At 37.6% G+C, this 19,522-nt stretch overlaps 1 protein-coding gene across 1 annotated transcript in view; it reads right to left on the bottom strand.

Moving 5' to 3' along the window:
* CNTN4 (contactin 4) overlaps window positions 1-19,522 on the bottom strand; it is a 1,263,733-nt gene that overhangs the window by 965,085 nt on the left and 279,126 nt on the right. The window contains exon 4 of the mRNA XM_045290662.1: window positions 17,969-18,023. The gene's annotated coding sequence lies outside the window, so the exon portion shown is untranslated. The remainder of the gene's footprint in view (window positions 1-17,968; window positions 18,024-19,522) is intronic.

Below are 19,522 nucleotides of genomic sequence, written 5' to 3'. Positions count from 1 at the left end.
AGAATGAGGAGTTAATTCTGGGAAGAAGTTTTCAGAGACGGTTTTGTATCCAAGGATTGGCATTCCAATTTTAAAATAATGGCAAAATAATGATACTTAATGATACATACACTTTCCTATTCATATCAGTAAACAAAACAAAACCTATTGCCCGCCAATCGATTCTGACTTAAACTGACCCTCTAGAAGAGAATAGAACCCCCTTCCGGTGTTTGAGAAGCTTTAAAAGATGTTACAGTGATTAAATTCTGCAAGTTTTATTAATGTATGACCTCTAGTTTACCATTTTATCATTTCCATCCCTGGGAATGATCAAAGATTTTTATTTTTTGTGAATGACTAATTTCACCAGCATATGTTCTTCAGGTTCATTCTTGTTAAGGTGTTTGCAGATTCTTTGTTATTCTTTAACATTACAAAATATTCTACTATGTGTGTGTACCGTACTTTGCCTAGCCATTCGTATGTTGATGGACATTTAGGTGGTTTCCAATTTTCGCTATTGTGATAGTGTGCGTATACCTCTTCCTTTCATAGATCTTGTTTCACTGAGATATATATCAAGTAGAGGGACTCCTGGATCATATGCTGTTTCTAGTTCCTACTCTTTGAGGCACTATACCATTTCCCCCAGTGTTGGTAACATTTTACAGTCTTACAGCAAAAATGAGGGGTTCAGTCTCTCCAAACTCTGGTGAGCATTTTCTGTCTCCTGTATTTATGAGCTTTGATGTTAAAGTTGGGGTGAGTGGATAGCTAATTATTGTTTTGATACGTATCCCTCTAGTGGCTAATGATTATGGTCATGGCTAATGTGTTTGCTGGCTGCCTCAACGTCTTCTTTGGTGAAATGCTTGCTTAAGCCCTTTGCCCATATTTTTTATTGAATGTTTGTCCTTTTTTTGTTGAGGAGATGAAGTCTTCTATCAATTTTAGACATGAGTCCCTTGTCCAATATGTCATTGCCAATTCTTTCAGTTGATGTATTCTCCTTTCACTCTTTTGGTAAAATTTTTGAGGTACTTAAGTATCTATTACTGATGAAGTCCCAGTCATCTATTTTGTTTTCCGATGTGTTTGTGTTTTCAGGTATGTTTGATAATATATTTATGAAAGGAACCAGGGCTCTTAAACTTACCCTTATGCTTTCCATTGGAAGCTCTGCTGAAACCTATTAACTTTCCTTTAAGTAACCCTAAAGGAATTTGCAAGACCAGTGACTTAGCCTCCAGTACCACAGCAACACACAAGCCACCGCAGTACAACAAACTGAGTGGTGGTCAGCTATTGCTAAGTGGATGGGTTTACTTCTGGGTTCTGAGTTTTATCCTACTGGTCTATGTATCTATTGTTCTGACTACAGTGGCTCGGTAGTAGATTTTGAGATTGGGAAGGGTAAGAATTTCTACTTTGTTCTTCTTAGATCGTGGTTCACATATCCTCATCTCTTACTTTTCCATATAAAATCGATTGGCTTTTTTCAAGTCATTAAAGAATTATGTTGGAATGTACACTAGGATTGAATAATATAGATCTATAGATTGCTTTGGGTAGTACTGACATTTTCACATCATTAAGATTTCCATTTGTTAACATGAAATAGTCTTTCATTTATGGAGGTCTTGTTTGGTTTTCTGAAATAGTGTTTTAGTTTTCTTTGTATAAGGTCCTCCATCCCCTCCCCCGAGTTATATTTATTCCTAGGTATTTCATCTTTGGGGAGGCTATTATAACTAGTATTGTGGTCAGCAACTGGAAGTTCTGTTTCAGTGATCACTGGATCTGTGGGTGAGGAGACCAGTTCGGGGAGATTTGGGCTCGAGGCTGGGTCTCATAGCACTGCAGGGTACTTTTGTCAATTTCCCCATGGAGGGCTTGGCTGTGCTCTCTGCCCATGGTGTTCCCCTGCATTGGCTCCCTGAGCATTCCCCTGTGCTCCAGTACCCCAGCAACCCCCATGATATACCCCCTTGGCCACAGCAACCTCTGCCCTTTGGTATCAGCAACCCATACACTGCACTCCCCGGCCACGGTGACTGCTTGTGTCTTGCCTCCCTGCCACCATTTTCCCCTTCCCCTTGTAGTGCAGAGATCCATCTGCATGGAGAGATAGCCCAGGACAATCTGCCACTCTAGGGGCATCCAAAGGCCATCTGCATAGACTTCTGGAGGCTCTGTATGCTGGAGATTGCTACAACCCACAGAACAGAATTCCAATTGGGATAATCCTTTGATGAAGTTCTGCACACTTCCCTAATAGCAAGGGAGAGGTTTGGCCCTCCAAATAGCTAAACCCAACTATCTAGGGAGAAAGCCAGCCCCAGTGACAGAGAGATGGAATTTGAACCCTAGTGTAGCAGACTCCAGGAGGTTAGTAGATATATTTTTTATTATCCTTTGAGAAAGAAAACACAGGGCTCCCTTCCCCATCAGGGGAATTGAAACTCAGTACTTCCAATTACTCAGTACTTCCAGTTACTCAGCGTCCATCGCTGCCCCCAGATAGGTACCCTGCAACAAGCTCTCTCCCTACATAATTTACAGGGTTGATAAGTGACTCTGCTAGATTCAATATATCCCTCACATAACCCAACCACCATAAACTCTAGACCCTGATTCTTCCACCTGAGTAATACTCACTCTCCTTTAATGTACCAAGTAAAATTGTAACCCCCAACCCATTAAAAATTAATACACTTAGCAGGAAGACTTTCTATGATTAATACTACCAATTAAAACTCACTCCTGAGCACCTATATCCTATTCCTCCTACTCACTCAACTAACAGTCCCTCATCTTGTACACACAATACCCTTTCCCATACCTATCTGATCCTCCACTAACCTATAGAGCTAGACCCTCCCCTCCTACACATCCCACAATCCAGTGCAGCACCTTAGCTCTTCCACAATCTTATGCGAACAACAGCTAACACCAGCAGCTACCATTAAAAAATCTATAGAAACAAAACTCAATTACTGGAGATGACCCAAACCCAAAAGATCACACAAAAGGAGTCACCCTTGAATTGTCAGATAGAGAAAACAAGCAAATGAATAAGGCCTTAGAAGAAATTAGGGGATCAATCATGAAAACTGATTTTAAAAATTGACATACTAGAATTGTCACACCAAAAGGCAATCCGGGAGTTAAGGAATGATGTAGTCAAAATGAAGAACAAAGTGAATAATTTCAACAATAGAATAGAAGAAATGGAAAATCAAACCAGCAAACATGAAGATAACCAACAGAATTCAGCAAACAAGAGAAACAATCAAACAAAAAAGCAAAAGAATCTGAAGAAAGCTTGAGAATGATGTGGGATTCTGTGAAGCAAAACAATATTCAAATTATTGGGGTGCCTGAACAGAAAGAAAGAAAAAAAAAAAACCTACAGTTAAAATAACAATAGCATTCCTAGAAGAAATTTTCTTCAATGTCACAAAGGAGAAGATACCATTAGGAAGCAGAGAGAACACCAATTAGATTAAGCTTCCCAAACAAACATCAAGACATATACTAGTCAAATTACCCAATTTTAAGAAAAAGTAGAGAATCATGAGAGAAGCTAGAGAAATAAAAGCAGTTACATATAAAGGTAAAAAGTTAAGAATAAGCTCAGACCTTCCACAGAGACCAGGCAGGAAAGAAGAAATTGCAGTACTGTATTTCAAAAGTTGAAAGACAACTGCTGTCCAAGAATCCTTTATCCAGAGATGCTCTCCATCAAATTTAAAAGGAAAGTAAAAGTGTTCTCAAATAAGGAAACCTTTAGAGAATTTGTGAAAACCAAACCAGCCTGACCAAAAGTATGTTCCAGTTCTTTATGAGCAGAAAACCAACAACCACAGCACTCAAGCAGGAGACAATCACAGGGTGTGACAGTACTCAGAAAACAACACCCTGCAAACCCAAAATATTACAGATCTAGTGGAGAAATGAAGACAATAATAAACTCTTCACAGACACACACCACCCTACAAAGGGGAAGAAAGAAAAATATCAAACACAAATAACAGGAGATATCAGTGATTAATCTACATTTAGACTTAATTACACTAAACGTCAAAGGTCTAAATGCACCAATCAAAAGGCAAAAAGTAGCAGACTGGATTAGACAACAAAATCCATCAATCTGCTGCCTTCAAGAGACAAATACAAAAAAACATACATGAACAAAAAATTCAAAAATCAAAGGGTGGCAAAGTTTTTATCAAGTTAATGGCAATAAAAAATAAGTGGGAGTGGCAATACTAATATCTGACAAAATAGATTTCAAGGTACATACATAAACTAGTGATAAGAATGGGCATTACATAATGCTCAAGGACTCAATAGAATAAGAACTCATAAACATAATACCATTTATGTGCTCAACTGAAGTCCCTTGAAATTCATCAACCAAATCCACAATGAGACTAAAAGTGAAATCACCAGTTCAACAAGGATGGTAGGGGATTTTTCAGTACACTGCTCTCAAAGAAAGATAGATCAATGGGTAAAAAACACAGTACTATAAAAGACTGTATTCCGACAAATTTAATAATTTGGAGGACATGGACAAATACTTAGAAAATCACTCTCTCTACAAATTAACACTTATGGACATTAAGAACTTGAACAGACCCATAGCAAAAGAAGAAATAGATAAGGCTATCAAGAAACTCCCAACCAAAAAAAGCCCCAGTCCAGATGGCTTCAAAGGAAAATTCTCCCAAGCATTCAGAGAAGAGTTGACACCAATCGTACAAACTCTCCCAGAAGAGAGAAAGGGAGCGCAAACTGCCAAACTGGCTTCATTCTATGAAGCCAGGATAACAATAACACGGACACCAGGCAAAGACCCCACAAGGATAGAGATGACACACCGGTATCTCTCATGAAGATAGATGCGAAAATCCTCAAAAAAATGTTGGCCAATAGTATCCAACAACATATCATAAGAATAATATATCTTGACTAAGTGGGAATACCAGGAACTTAAAGTTGGTTCAACATTTGAAAAACAATGAATATAATCCACCATATCAACAAGGAAAAGAATAAGAACCATATGGTTATATCGATTGATGCAGAAAAAGCATTTAACCTCAAACGCCCATTCCTAATAAAAGCTCCCAAGAAGAGTAGACTAGAAAGAAAAATCCTCAAGGCAATAAAAGCCATATAAGAAAAATCAATAGCTAATACCACACTCAATGGATAAAACCTGACATTTCCATTAAATAAGGAAACTCAACAAGAATGTCCCCTATCTCCATTCTTATTCAACATTGTGTTGGAAATCCTAGTGAGTACCATAAGACAATAACTAGAAATAAAGGGAGTACAAGTGGATAAATAAGTGAAACTTTTGTGGTGCCCACAATAGGATTGTTGGAAATAATAGAGGAGTTCAGTAGACTAACAGGATACAAGATTAACAAGCAGAAATCAGCTGTACTGATTCCTATATACCAGGGACTGGAATACCAAAACAGATATCAAAGAAACAGTACCATTCATTTTAGCCATGAAAAAACTGAAAGACCCCGGATCAAACCTAACCGGAAAACAGAACAAAAAAATGTACAAAGAAAACTACAGAACTCTACTGCAAGAAACCAAAAGGGATCTACACACATGGAAGAATATCTAGTGTTCATGGATTGGAAAACAATATTGTGAAAATGTCAATACTACTTAAAGCAATCTACAAATTCAATGCAATCCTGATCCATATCCCAGTATTGTTCTTCAGAGAAATGGAAAGACTGATTACCAGCTTCATATGGAAAGGAAGAAGCCTAGGATAGGCAATGAACTCATCAAGAAAAAGAACAAAGTAGGTGGTTTTGCACTACCTGACCTTAAAACCTACTATACAGCCACATTTGTCAAAACAGCCTGGTACTGTGTGATGATACATACATGAACCAATGGATTAGGACAGGAAACCCAGAAATAAAAACATCTGCATACAGACAATTGATTTTTGGCAAAGGCCCAAAAAACATTAAATGGGAAGCAGATGCCCTATTCAATAAATGATGTTGGAAAACCTGAATATCCACCTGCAGAAAATAAAACAAAACCCGTATCTCACGCCACACACAAAAACAAACTCAATGTGGATCAAAGACCTAGATGTAAAATACTAAGCTATCAGGATCATCAGTGAGAAAAGTGCAGTAAATCTAGGAGCTCTAGTTCAGGGAATACATGGGCTTTTAGAAATAAAGAAACAATGTCAACCCAAATAGAGGAGTGGGACCTGTTAAAAATAATATAATTGTGCAGATTGAAAGACTTCATTAAAAGAGAGCCTATAGATATGGAGAAAATATTTAGTAACCGCATCATAGACAAAGGACTAATTACTAAAATCAACAATATTTTACAAAACTACAACAAGGAAAAACCAATAACTCTCTGAGAAGGTGGGCAAAGAACCTGAGCAGATGATTCACAAAGAATGGCACTTGAATGGCTAATAAACACATGACGAAATTCTCCCGGTCACTAGCCATATGGGAAATGCAAGTCAAAATAACCATGAGCTACCACCTACCACCCATAACCACAGCCTGATTTAAAAAAAAAAAAGTGAGAACAGCAAATGTTGGAAAGGGTGTGGTTAGATCAAAATGCACTGCTGGTGGACAAGTAAATATGTACAGCCACTGTAGAAGGCAATATGGGGATTGAAATACCATATGATCCAGCAATACCATTATTGGGCATATATTCAAAAGGAATAAGAAACAGATCACAAACAGACATTTGCTCATCCATGTTCATTCACAGTAGCAAGAAGCTGGAAACAGTCCAAATTCCCATCAGTAGAAGACTAGATGAAATAAAATTGTAAAACCCTCTGGTATATACATACACACAATGGAATACTACACATTGCTTAAGAACAGTGACGGAACCATGAAATATCTCGAGACATAGAAATAGCTGAGAAACACTTTGCTGAGTGAATTTAGTCAATCACAAAAGGACAAATACTATATGAGACCACTTGCTGTAGGGACAGGCAGCAGGACAGACACAAGTTGAGGCTTGTAGGGCATCCAGTCTTCTGGCTGCAGGGCCAGACATCCTGGTAGAGAGCCTGACCAGTGCCAATGAGCCATATACCATCCAGGTCACTTGATCGGAGGGTGCCTCACATCAGCTGGGAACAGATGGCCAAAGAAGGGGAGGGTGAGGGTTAGGGTTAGGGCTAGATTTAGGGGTGTCTACTGAGCAGCTGTCATGTAATTCTACGATGAAGCCTCCTTGGGCATGTAGAATGCCCTAACAGAGGGGTAAGAGGGAAGGGTGTGAAAGACAACAAAGCAGAGGGGAAGGGAGCAAACACATCTGGGAAACACAAAGGCAGGTCTGTTGGTAGGAAAAGTGGGAGGACCAATCCCAGGTGGGGGGGAAGAATGAGTGAAAATGCTTTCGGGGGACAGGAGGGTGAGTATGACTTTGGTGGCATGCAACTAATGGACCGCATTGATCTCAGGACTCTAGAGGAATGTCTGGGAACCAGACCGGGTGCCTTAGAACATTGAGTCACTGAATCCTCGATCTTCAGGGTGGCTGACCCAGCATATTCCAGTCTATACTAGTGAGATTGTAATTGGGAACTTCACAGGATGAACTGGACCCTACCACAGATAGACTTGTAAGCTGAGGACTTACATCAGAAAATACATGACCGCGAGTAAGCAGAAGACAGCTGTACCAAGATTGGTGAACTGTTGGTAGGCGGACAATTAAGGAAGGTCCTGCTTCATCAACACCCTGCATGCTGTATTAAGATACGTATCATTCCGCCAAATGGGGGACAGGCATTCTTTTTCACTTTGTTTATGCCTGTTCACAGTCTGATATATCTCAGAGGTGCTATGTCTTTGGAGGTCACCTATGGAAATTGTATTATTTATTTTTTCTGTTTTTCAGGAAAATAATCTCAGGATTGATGATTTTATTTACTGTCTATAGGGACAGTAAATAGAACAAGGGTTGGAAGTGAGGTTTGTAAACGGGGGTGGGGGAGGTAAAATGGATAGGATATCAAGGAGACCAGGAAGAAAAAGTATGTTGGGAAACTGATTATGGAAGCAAATGTACGGTTCTTTTTCACGAGATTGAACTGTGGAATGATATGACATGTATTAACATCCATTAATTAACAAATTAAAAGGAAAAAAGTTCAAAACAAAACATAGATCCAGAAATGAGTTTTGAGCTTACACTAAATCCTAGCTCCAGTTGAAGAACAATTAGTTCTTTCATCATGGCCATGCTCAACACTTGCCCTCAGGAAAAAGAAATAGAAGAAATGGGAGCTATAACAAAATGTGGCAAAGAATGTAGATGGTCCCTAGCTAGCAAATAAAATAGTGTCTGCATTCTTAAAGACTTGTTTCCAAACAAGCAACCATCTAAGTGAGATGTCAAATAAGTCCACATAGAAGATGCACACCATCATCAGTGACCAAAGGATGGTAAACTACATAGTCTGAAGTCGAAGGAGGGACTAGTATCAGAGCCTAGATGGTGAGACCCTGGTGTACAGAAAGCTATGGTTTGCAGTGGGAGCCCAAGATCCATTTGTGGAACTGCACAGCAAACAAGACTCTGGGGAATGCCCTCTATCTACATTTGAGGGATGGAGGGAAGGTGGTCACTAAACAGAAAGCTTTGGAGCAGTAGTATAGCATTTCATAGGCAGAAATCTGACTCGAGCCATTAAAACTTTGCCAGTAGACTCCCTACGACACATGCTGAACCTGATATGGTTTCCTAAATTGACTGTACCTTTGGTTTGTATTGTTCTGTTTGTTTTTGCTTGTCCATATTTGGATGTATCTCAGAGGTGTCATGTCATTGGAAGCCACCTTCTTGAAATTATGTTAAATGTTTTCCCCAGGATTGATGACTCTACAGAGACAGCAAGTGTATCAGGGGTTTCAGTGGGAGGGTGGTTCAGTGGTGGGAGGGGTGAGAGTAAAGGAGAGTTGATGTCAAGTGGTCCATGTAGATAAAGAATGCTTGGAAACTGTTGTTGCAATTGTACAACTCTGCTTGATGTGATTAAACTATGAAATTATATGATATATATGTATGTATATTAATTTTTAAATGCTATTTTAAAAAGTATTGATTCCTTAATTTTCTTGTCACCGTTCTCTTTTTTGGTGTAAAAGATTCTTGACACATTAACAAATTAAACATTTCAGCAGGGTACAAAAGCAACATAATTTGTTCAAAGTAATAATCTTTATGGGGGCAGACTGTCAACTCTTTCTCCCACAGAGCAGTGCATGGATTCAAAACATCATTTTGGTTCTCAGACAAGCACTTAACCAGTGTACCATCAGGGATCCTTTTTCATGTGGACTACCTGCTGGATTGAACTAAAAAAGATGTGGGAGGCTAGACAAAATATGGATAAGTAATATAGACAATACATAAGGAAATAATGTAAGTTGAATTTTACTGCATTAAAGAATAATAATAATATTTAGTAACTGTAAAACACCAGATTGAACTAAAATGCTATCATAATAGTAACTTGGAACTTTGGGAAGTAAAATTAGAGTTAAATGTTGTTAGATTTTACTAAGAAGATTTGGTTAAATTTTGCTTTGCAAATTTTAAAAATTAAGGGAGAAACTGAAAATAGACTAAAACATAAGAAAAAATGATGGAATAAAAAAATCAGTGAATTCAGTAAAAAGCATGAAGTGAGAAATATACAGAAACTATATTCCCAACACAAAATATGTAATGATAGAAAAGTTCTGAATATCTAAGTATCAAAATAATGGTAAAATATTTAATTATATTGACAGAAAGGAACATTACCAATCTTTTAAAATTAAGTACAGCTACATGCTATGAACAGAAGACATATCTAAAATGAAACAGAGGATTGAAAATGAAGGAGTGGAAACCTTGGACAATACGGATTCAAATGGTGATATTGATATCATATAAAACAGATAAGGCAAAAAGCTTTATTGAGGAAAATAATCAAATAATCAGTTCATCATAATAATCAAAAACAGATATCTACTGTGGTACATAACATACCCAATATTATGCAACAATCTAGGAAGGATATAGGATTTTAACCATGGCTGCTTTATCATTGCATTTATTTTCTTCATAGTACTCAGCACTATTTGTATTGTTTTCACCTGTTTACGCTTTGTCACTTCATCAGGGCATATACCTATTTTATTCACCATCATGTCACCAAGTCTTAATACAGCACCTGGTATAGAGTTAGTTCCAAGCGACTATCAGTTCCAAATAACCCAAAGCCTCATATACTTTATCCATTCTCTATAGCATACTTTGCATTATCGATAAGGAAAACTTAAAATAGCAAACAGAACAATTTATTTAGTGATTTTCTTTCATACTTGAGATTAACTGTCTGCACAATCCTATAATTTGCAATAGACTACACAGGACTCTGCACCCACCATCCTGCGATCTCCCACATTCCAGCTTCTGTTTCCTGCTTCACCAGCCTGCAGCTGCATGAACTTGCAGGTGGGGGTGAGGTAGAGGTGGGGGTGGGGCTCTAGTTACCATTTGACCCATGGGCTTGAATTGAACTAGGCAGGGCTGCTTCCTTGATATAAAATTCTTATATGTATATGAACATCACTGATTTTATCATAGCATGTGACATTTGGACAATGAATAAGGAAAACTAGACAAGAATTTATGCATCTGAATTATAGTGCTGGTGAAAAATATTGATTATACCAGGAATAACCAGAAGAAAGAAAAAGTTAGTCTTAAAAGAAGTACAGCCATAACCTCCTTAGAAGTGAACATGGTAAGATTTCACTCCATGTACTTTGGATGAGGGCTCTAATGATTAGGGTCCAGTCTCTAGAAAATGACATCATTCTTGATAAAGTAGAGGGTCAGGGAAAAAGAGGAGGACCTTTGACAAGCTGGAGTGATACAGTTGCTATTATAATGGTCTCAGACATAACAATGACAAGGATGGTGCAGGATCAGGCAAGCTTTTCTCTATTGTGCATTGGGTCCCTATCAGTGGGAAGCTAACAACAGGAATGCACAATAAATCAATTATCCTTTATATGCCTATGACTACAATTTCAATCTTCAAAGTCAAAGCCAAAATCAATAAATTAATCAATAAAAACTAAAATGCATCTACAGTGTGTGTGTGTACATTACATATACATAGATAGCAGCCTGTTTATTAGTAACACAAATTGCCTTCAGAAACACATGCACAGAAACATTCTAATATAAGGCCACAGGGATATGTTCTTTCAGTTCTAACATTACCCTCTTGGTATGTTCATGCTGCTCTCACAGCACAGCTAATGTTACTGCAGCTCAGGAAGGCTCTACAGACTACCAAGAGAAGCCCAGACAAATGAACATCATGATGCCCTGTTAAATATTTCCCTGCCAAATCAAGTGTCCTTCAGGAGATGATTAAACACATTAAGTCCCAGTGAAAAATCTAGGCATTCTCTTCTTTTTGACCACAGTGGCACTGAAGGAAAGCCAACCTCAGGACAGCGAACTGCCAAGCATCTAATGCTCTAATACTTACAACCAAATATCACTAATTATAAACATAGCAATTATACAGGAGCTGCTTGGAAATGGAACCCTTGTAAGTACTTGTCATCTATTTCTGCTAGCCCTCACACAAATCCAGCAAAATGACTATGCGTATCAATCCTATGCTTGAGTTTGGGGAACCTAAGGCCTGTTGTTATAGACTGCCATTGGGTTGATGTTAATTCATAGTAACTCCATGTGATAGAGTAGAACTGACACAAAGGGTTTTCTGGGCTGTGACCCTTTTAGGAAAAGAGCTCCAGGTCTTTCCCCCATGAAGCCACTTGTTGAGATTGAACTACCAACCTTTCTATTAGCAGCAGAGTGTATAATCATTGCACCATCAGGGCTCCTCCTAAACCCTTGAGAGGCAATATGAAGTAGGCAAGACAATAAGGTAAGGAAGGTTTGAAAATAAAAACCATTTCTTTAACCCCAATCATTCATGACCTTTGTGTTTCATGAATCCTTGCAGTTAAAAATTTGATTTGGTTTTTGCCTTTGGAGAGTGGGTCAAGACTAATTGATTTAAATAATAGTGCTCATTGATTAGAGTGACAAGCCAAGAGTTGTGCTTATTTTGTTATTCTCCAAGTCAATAAGTCTAAAATTGAACATTTGTCTTCTTAAGACATATATTTATCATTTTTATATTGTGGTCTGCACCTGACAATACAATCACCCTCCACTATAAAATCCGCTGATTTGTGTGTATGTATGTACAAAGTTGTGCAACAATTTGTAACATGTCTCTATGGATTTGCTGCTGTGGATATTTAATGTATATACAATCATAACAGAGGTGGCCTTTGGGGTTCAGCTTCTTTTACTTATGTTTTCAAAGTTAATTGATACTGTAGCATGTAACAAAATTTACTGTTCCTAATCCATTTTTATTATTATAGATTAACAAAAGATAAAATCATTTTTATCAGACCAAGGTAAAATAATGTAATTATCTTCTTACATATTTCCCCTAAGTATGCAGCCTAGACTAAGTATTGTGGTTAATGTGAAGCAAAGTATAAATAATATATATTTTCCACTTTACAAATGAGAAAACAAGTTAAGAGAGGTTAGGTGATAAGCTAAAATGCTAAATCAGAAATTTAAGCCTAGAGCTTAAGACACAAAACAAAGTGTTCCAACTTAGTTGATAGATAAACAACAAAAACAACTAAATGGATCATTCAGCCACTGAACCTAAGATCTTTGGTTCACCAGAGTCAGACACCTAGAAGTTGAGCTATGCACCAACAGCCCGTCAGTCCAAAGTCCATGTATAGCTGACACTACTGAAATCAAGTCTGGGCCGCATATATAAAAGGCGGCACAGCATGAGGAATAACAATGGTGGAAAGGTGGAACCAATCACAAGGACCTACATGTAACCCCCTCCCTGGGGGATGGACAACAGAAAAGTGGGTAAAGGGAGGCGTCAGACAGTGTAAGACATGACAAAATAATAATAATTTATAAATTATCAAGGGTTCATGAAGGAGAAGGTGGAGAGGGAATGATGAGGGCAACAAATGTACAAACGTGCTTGACACAATGGATGGGTGGATTTTGATAAGAGTTGTACGAGCCCCCAATAAAATGATTTTGAAAAATGGGATGGCAGCTACTACTCATTTAAGCTGCCCTGACATATAGGAATATTGTCTAGGGGTAGTAAGATGTTATTTCTTTAAAGATAATCTGGGAATCAATATTTTATATGGAATATCCAGATGCTCAGAAGAAGAGGCTTTCTACTCCCGTTAGAATTTAGTCTTGGAAACCCACAGGGGCACTTTTACATTGCCTTATCGGGTTGCTATGAGTTGACATAGACTCAATCACACTGGGTTTTCCAAATGTTGGTATGTTGGCAAGTGTTGAAACTTTGTTTTTCTCCTTGAAATTAAAGAAGAGAGGGGAGGGGAGAGTAGGGGAAGGGTTAGAAGGAGGAGTTGGGAAAAAGCAGCAAATGTACGAATCAAAATCAATACATCTGTAAGTGATTCTGACCCAGAGTAGTTAGTATTTGTTGCTACTGGGTCAACCCCAACTCATAGGGAACCTATGTATGTCAGAACAAAATGGACTGTTACAGTGTTTTCAGTGACTGGTTCTTAAGTAGAACACCAGGTCTTTCTTCAGCAGCATCTTTGGGTATCATCCAATCTCAAGTCTTTTGTTTAATAGCTGAGCATGTTAACTGTCTGCACCACCTAGGAGCTCCCTTCTTATCTTTAACAAACTGTGGCAAAAGAAAAAGTCCTGGGTAACAAAGATTTTCAGCTACTCTCTAAGTAGGGATGAAGAAAATTTGAGGGAACCTCACCTTTTGCCTTTTACTCTTAATTCTGGACATGACTGTGTTATTAGGTTTTCTAGAGAAGCTAACCAGTGACACTCATGCGTATTAAAAAGAAACGTACAGAGGAAGAGTGGCTCACATTGTCATGGCCCCACAGTCACACAGTGAGCAGCCTAGTCCCGCCCAAGTCCGTGAAGCCCTTCTCAACCTAAGCAACTGCCCCATGATGAAGCAGGAGAAGGAAATCAGAAAGTGAAGCAGGAAGACCACTACTGATAGATGCAGAGTCTATGGTGTCCAAGGTCAGCTGGCACTACAGCAGGCTGCCCATAGCTCCCAAAGTGACAAGCCACATGGTGGGCCCCAGTTCAAATCCCAAGAAGCCAGATGGAGTGAGGCCAGCAGGACAAAAAGAGAAAGTGAGTTCTCCACAACATCTATTCACGGATATGTTCCCCAAGGAGACAGCATTAGGCTGTTGCCTGGGTGAGGGATAGCAATCCAGCCTAATCCTCATGGAGTTTTTTTATATTATGTTACATCATATTATGAGAGAGGCCTCATTGCCAAACTACTGAGAATTCTGGCCCTGCCAAGTTGACACAAAACCTAATGATCACCAGGCCCAATCACCCAAACGTATAGACAGGATATAGAAAAGGAAAGATGTCATTCTAGCCTTCATTCTCTGCATGGATAATTCTGAGTGTATCCTCTGCGCGTGTAATACTAAATTCTATAATGCTAGGACAAACAAGAGGATGCTGACTCATGGCTTTATTGTTTCTACAGTGGGGGAGTAATATAGTATGCAAACAGCTAAAAGTACAAGATATTTATCAGGTTGTTCACATAGATATGGGGAATTTGGATTAGCTAAAATGAGAGAAATCACATAAAGCTAGCTAGAAAACTGAGTTTCAGAAGTTGGTAACAAGAGATGATCAATTATCGATGAGTTAGAGTTAAGAAAATAGTATTTCAGGTAATATACACACATAGAATCAACACATAGGAAAAAGAGAATGCATTTGAGCCTTAAAAAAAATGTAAGTGGTAGTGCTTACAGTGGGACAAAGAAGCAAAATCTGAGCAGTAATCCAGGGTCAAATGGGCTGAGTCTTCTATAGGTGAACTACATGAAAAATGTGTCACAGGCTGTGGTCATCTGAAAGAGCATTGGTAGTGTAGTGGTTAATTCCTTGGGATGCTACTCGTAAGGTCATCAGTTTGAAACCACCAGCTGCTCTGCAGTAGAAATATGAGGCTTTCTGGTCCTATAAAGGTTTACAGCCTTGGAAACCCTATTCTAATATGTCCTATAAAACCAAACAAATAAATCAAGAATTAAAAAGACCTCACTGGCATTGAGTGGGTTCTGACTCATAGAAATCCTATAGAATAGAGTAAAATTGTCCCTGTAGCTAACATGTATAAGTTGGAATTGACACAATGATGAAGCAATAATCATACCAGAATAATGATTTAGAAAGATCATGCATACTGCATTATCTGTAATGAATTATAGTTGGACGAATCACAGGAAGGTGAAAATAGAAACTACTGACAAGTTTAAGAATACTCTGAATATTTTAGGATTATGCTAGCCATGAGGATAAAGCTGAACCCAGACACATGAACACACCCAGCAAAGATAGGATTCTGTCCCAGATCATAAGACCCAAGCAGCTGAACCATGGATTCATGAGAAATAATTAATGTTTTTGAGCCTGGGTTTGGGATGGTTTGCTATGGATCAATAGATAATTGATTTTTAAATTTTTCTTATTCAATCATGGTTTATAACACATATCCGTGATTTTTTCTAATTTCTTTCATTGTAATGCCAAAATATATTCACTGAGGCTTAAAATCATTCATTAAAATTTGATCAATGCCATCATTCTCTGTACCTGTGTAAGATTTCCCAATAAGCAAGGTAAACATGGGCTTATTTATGCTTGCTTTCTAATCTAGAGTGAACAATTTCACATCTTTTCACTACATCAAAAATCCTGCTTCTAGATATGGCTGGCATCTGACTCTCTCCCAGACCCAAATTACCTTTCTAGAGAATCAAAGCCTCTTTTCAAATCGACAAGAAAAGTTCCCAGTATAGGCAAGGTAGACATGGGTTTATGAATGCTTACATTCTAATCTATAGTGAACAATTTCATTGTTTTGTTTTGTTTTTTACCACAAGAAAGATGGCTAATTCAGCCACTGAAACTATGATTTTGATTCACCAAACAGGAAAAGTTAGAAGTTGGAAAAATATTGTGATGAAACTGTTCAGTATAGATAATGAAATAAGCACAAGTAAACCTGTGCTTACCTTGCTTATTAGGTAAACCGTCTCCACTCTGTACTGTTTGGCAATTTTTATCATGTTTGGGGAAATTTTGGCCATCAGAACTAATTATTGAATTAGAAGATAAGACATTGCTTAATGTATGAATAGCAATGAAAGGAGATCTCTTTCACTATAAATGCTTATGCATATTTGACAACATAGACATGATGAATTTCAGATTCATTTTTTCCCTGATAACAATTGTGAGGGTACAGGGCTTCCCACATTCAGTTTCTCTGTTCAGCTTTGGCACCAACCCTTCTGCAGTCCTCTGTAGTACCAGAGATGTGGTCAGAGCTCACACGTTGAAGAACACACTTCTACTGGCTGCCATGGGAGACTTCATATGCCAGTACCAACCTGCTTTCTGCATATTTAAGAGGTCCTTATATCCCTTCAATGAGTCCTACTGGCACTGTGGATTAGGTGTTGGATTGTTAGCCATGAAATCTGTGATTCAAATCCACCAGCTACTACAAGGATCAGCAGTTCAAACCCACCAGATGCTCAGAGGAAGAAATATGAGGCTCCCTGCTCCTAGAAAGATTTTCATTATAAGTATCCTATATAGAATTATTATTAATTGGAATTGACTTGGTGGCCATGTATTTGGTTTGAGTTTTAGATATCCATAAACTGAAGATATCATCCATAAACCCAGGGATTCATAGGAGCAAGCCTTCTCACTTCTGATCTGCTAGCTTCACTAGTTCCTTAGGTTCAATAATTTGTTATACCTCCTCACATAACTTAGGAAAATGTTATAATTACAACAGATTTATTATAGCAAAAATAATACAAAGTGATGAAAAGGACAAGCTCTGACAGGGTCCTTGATGCAGAATTTCCCTAAAAGTTACAATACCTTCTTATGTGCTTTGGTGTCTTTAATCAACCAAGCAGCATATGGAGCTTTTGTGGCTAAATCTTTTATTGGATTTTTTAGGACCTCAATGCACAGGTACGATATATTCAAACATGCCCTCTTCTCCAAGTCAATTGATATCAAGGCAGACCACCACACACACACACACACACACACCATTATCACACATCCTATGGTGTGGTCCAGAGACTAATGAAAGCATCTCAATCATTCAAGAAATTACAAGGTTTTAATGTGAGATGAATAATTATAGATGAAATATATAACCTATAATTACTCATCTCACATTTAAATAGGTTTCATTTTTTACATTTGTACATCTGAATACTACATTAAGAAAAGCATTTTTATATATTGTAGAGTGAGTTGCAATGTTCAAGCTTTATCTCTACAATGTTTCAATCTTAAGAACAAGATATTTGTCCAACCTACTTAATTAATAGTTGTGTTGTCTGACTGCTAATACAACTTGTCCTGTAAGACCACTTGGTAAAATTATAACAGCCTTAAATGCATTCCTGATATTCTTTCCATGAAGCTAAATTCTGAAGTTCTACAATTACCAAATCAATCTCAACTTCAGAAAACCTACCTCCATTATTTTCCCCAGAGAAAACTGGGGAAGGCATCAAGTTACTAGTATAAAACATTAATTTATGTCTTCACTAACCTTCATTAAGTTTAACATTCCAAAAACATCAAAATAATCTCATAGTATCACTCTTAAGAAAAGGATCTCAGTGTTACCATGGAAACCAGGGATGCTAATCAAAGGTGAAGTACAAATAGGAAAAATCTTCCCTTATGGGAAGCTTACCTTTTAGGGCAGCTCTTGAGATCACATGCTGTGAAGTTTCTATATGCAATTATCCCTAGAAGTAGGAAAAAATACACAAATATATATTTCAAGTAAAATAGGGCTTTATTTAGCCAAATCTTAATTATTACCTTAATGTTTAATTAGGAGGATAGAACAGTTTGATAGAATTGACTAAGATTAGGAGCCACGTTATTTTCAATGCTTTACCTTTTACTAGCCTTGTGATTTGGAGCAAGTGAACTCTCCACTTTAGTCTTTTCTTATTAGTATCACAGCTAGAGAAACCTGTGTTATTTTCTGGTGTTCCAATTCAATAAAGCAAGTAATTTTCTAAAACATTGACTTACTTAGTTTTTAAGTAATAAAAAGGTGAATTACTAAGGAAATATTATGCAAGTTTTCTAGTTATACAAACATGAATAGTAATAGTAACAATAGAAAAACATCTTAAAATGATGTTATTTCTTCTCTTCGTGTGACCAAGTAAAAACATTAATTGTAACACAATGTTCAGTGAGAACATTTTTTATGGACACATCTATTAGTTTGTTTCCTAAAGAAAATATGCCAGGTTTTACACAAGCAATATGTTTTTTAATAAATCATGCAGCAAGTTTATTCATTAATGACCTAGAACATACACACTTCACTTGCAAGGGAACATTACATGTGCTATTCAGTATGTGTAGTAATTACAATTTCATGTTAACTTGAAGATATATAAAAATATAGGGTGGAGTTCAGCCTGTCAATCAGGTCACAGGCTGATGGCATCTCCTTGTGGGCATGGCCTTCTTAAAAGGAAGGTCCTGGGAAACTCCCCTTCTCTCTCTGCCTTCAATTTCCTCATGGCTGACCCTGGTTATTGCCTAAGCCCTGGAGATGCACTCACAACCATTGGATGCAAAAGTCTGTGTTCCACCAGCCTGTGACTTTCCTGAATTCTACATCATTGCATGTAGATTCATGAGTCTGAAAAGAGACAGGAAGTAGTATCAGGCTCACATATTTGAGTTGGACTGGCCTGGCATATTTATACATCTTGATTATGTTTATAACTACTTCTTGATATAAAAATTTCTTAGACATGTATGAGTGTCAACACATTTGTTTCTCTAGTCAACCTGGCTTAATACAGTATGCTTGATTTTTCTATGCATATTCATATCTTTGTTTCTAAATATATGTGGTTATTTTGCTAAACAATTCAACTTCAGATAACCTTACTTGTAAGTAAAATAACATTCTTGCACTCTTTTTTTTACAATTGGAAAGGTCATTTTATGTCGAGAGAGATAGAGATAGGGCACTCAAAATTAGCTTAATTATACATGTCAACTATGAATTACATTTGAATTTAACATAATACACTGAAATAGAAATGTTATATTTTCCTCATCAGCAATAAGCACATCATGACTTCTTAACTGTATAATGTCCCCTGCTCTGTATCATAAGTAGTTCATCTCTATATTGAATCCTTAAAATTCTTTAATCTCAGAGGTGGAGAAGATGGCCTCTAGTTAAGACTCACCCCACCATAGCTCCTGC

Source organism: Echinops telfairi, unplaced genomic scaffold (assembly GCF_000313985.2).
Source record: "Echinops telfairi isolate 266 unplaced genomic scaffold, ASM31398v2 ScPeMD7_49;HRSCAF=173, whole genome shotgun sequence".
Lineage (NCBI taxonomy): Eukaryota > Metazoa > Chordata > Mammalia > Afrosoricida > Tenrecidae > Echinops > Echinops telfairi.
Note: the sequence above shows the minus strand (reverse complement) of the source record. Positions and strands in the feature narration are given on the sequence as shown.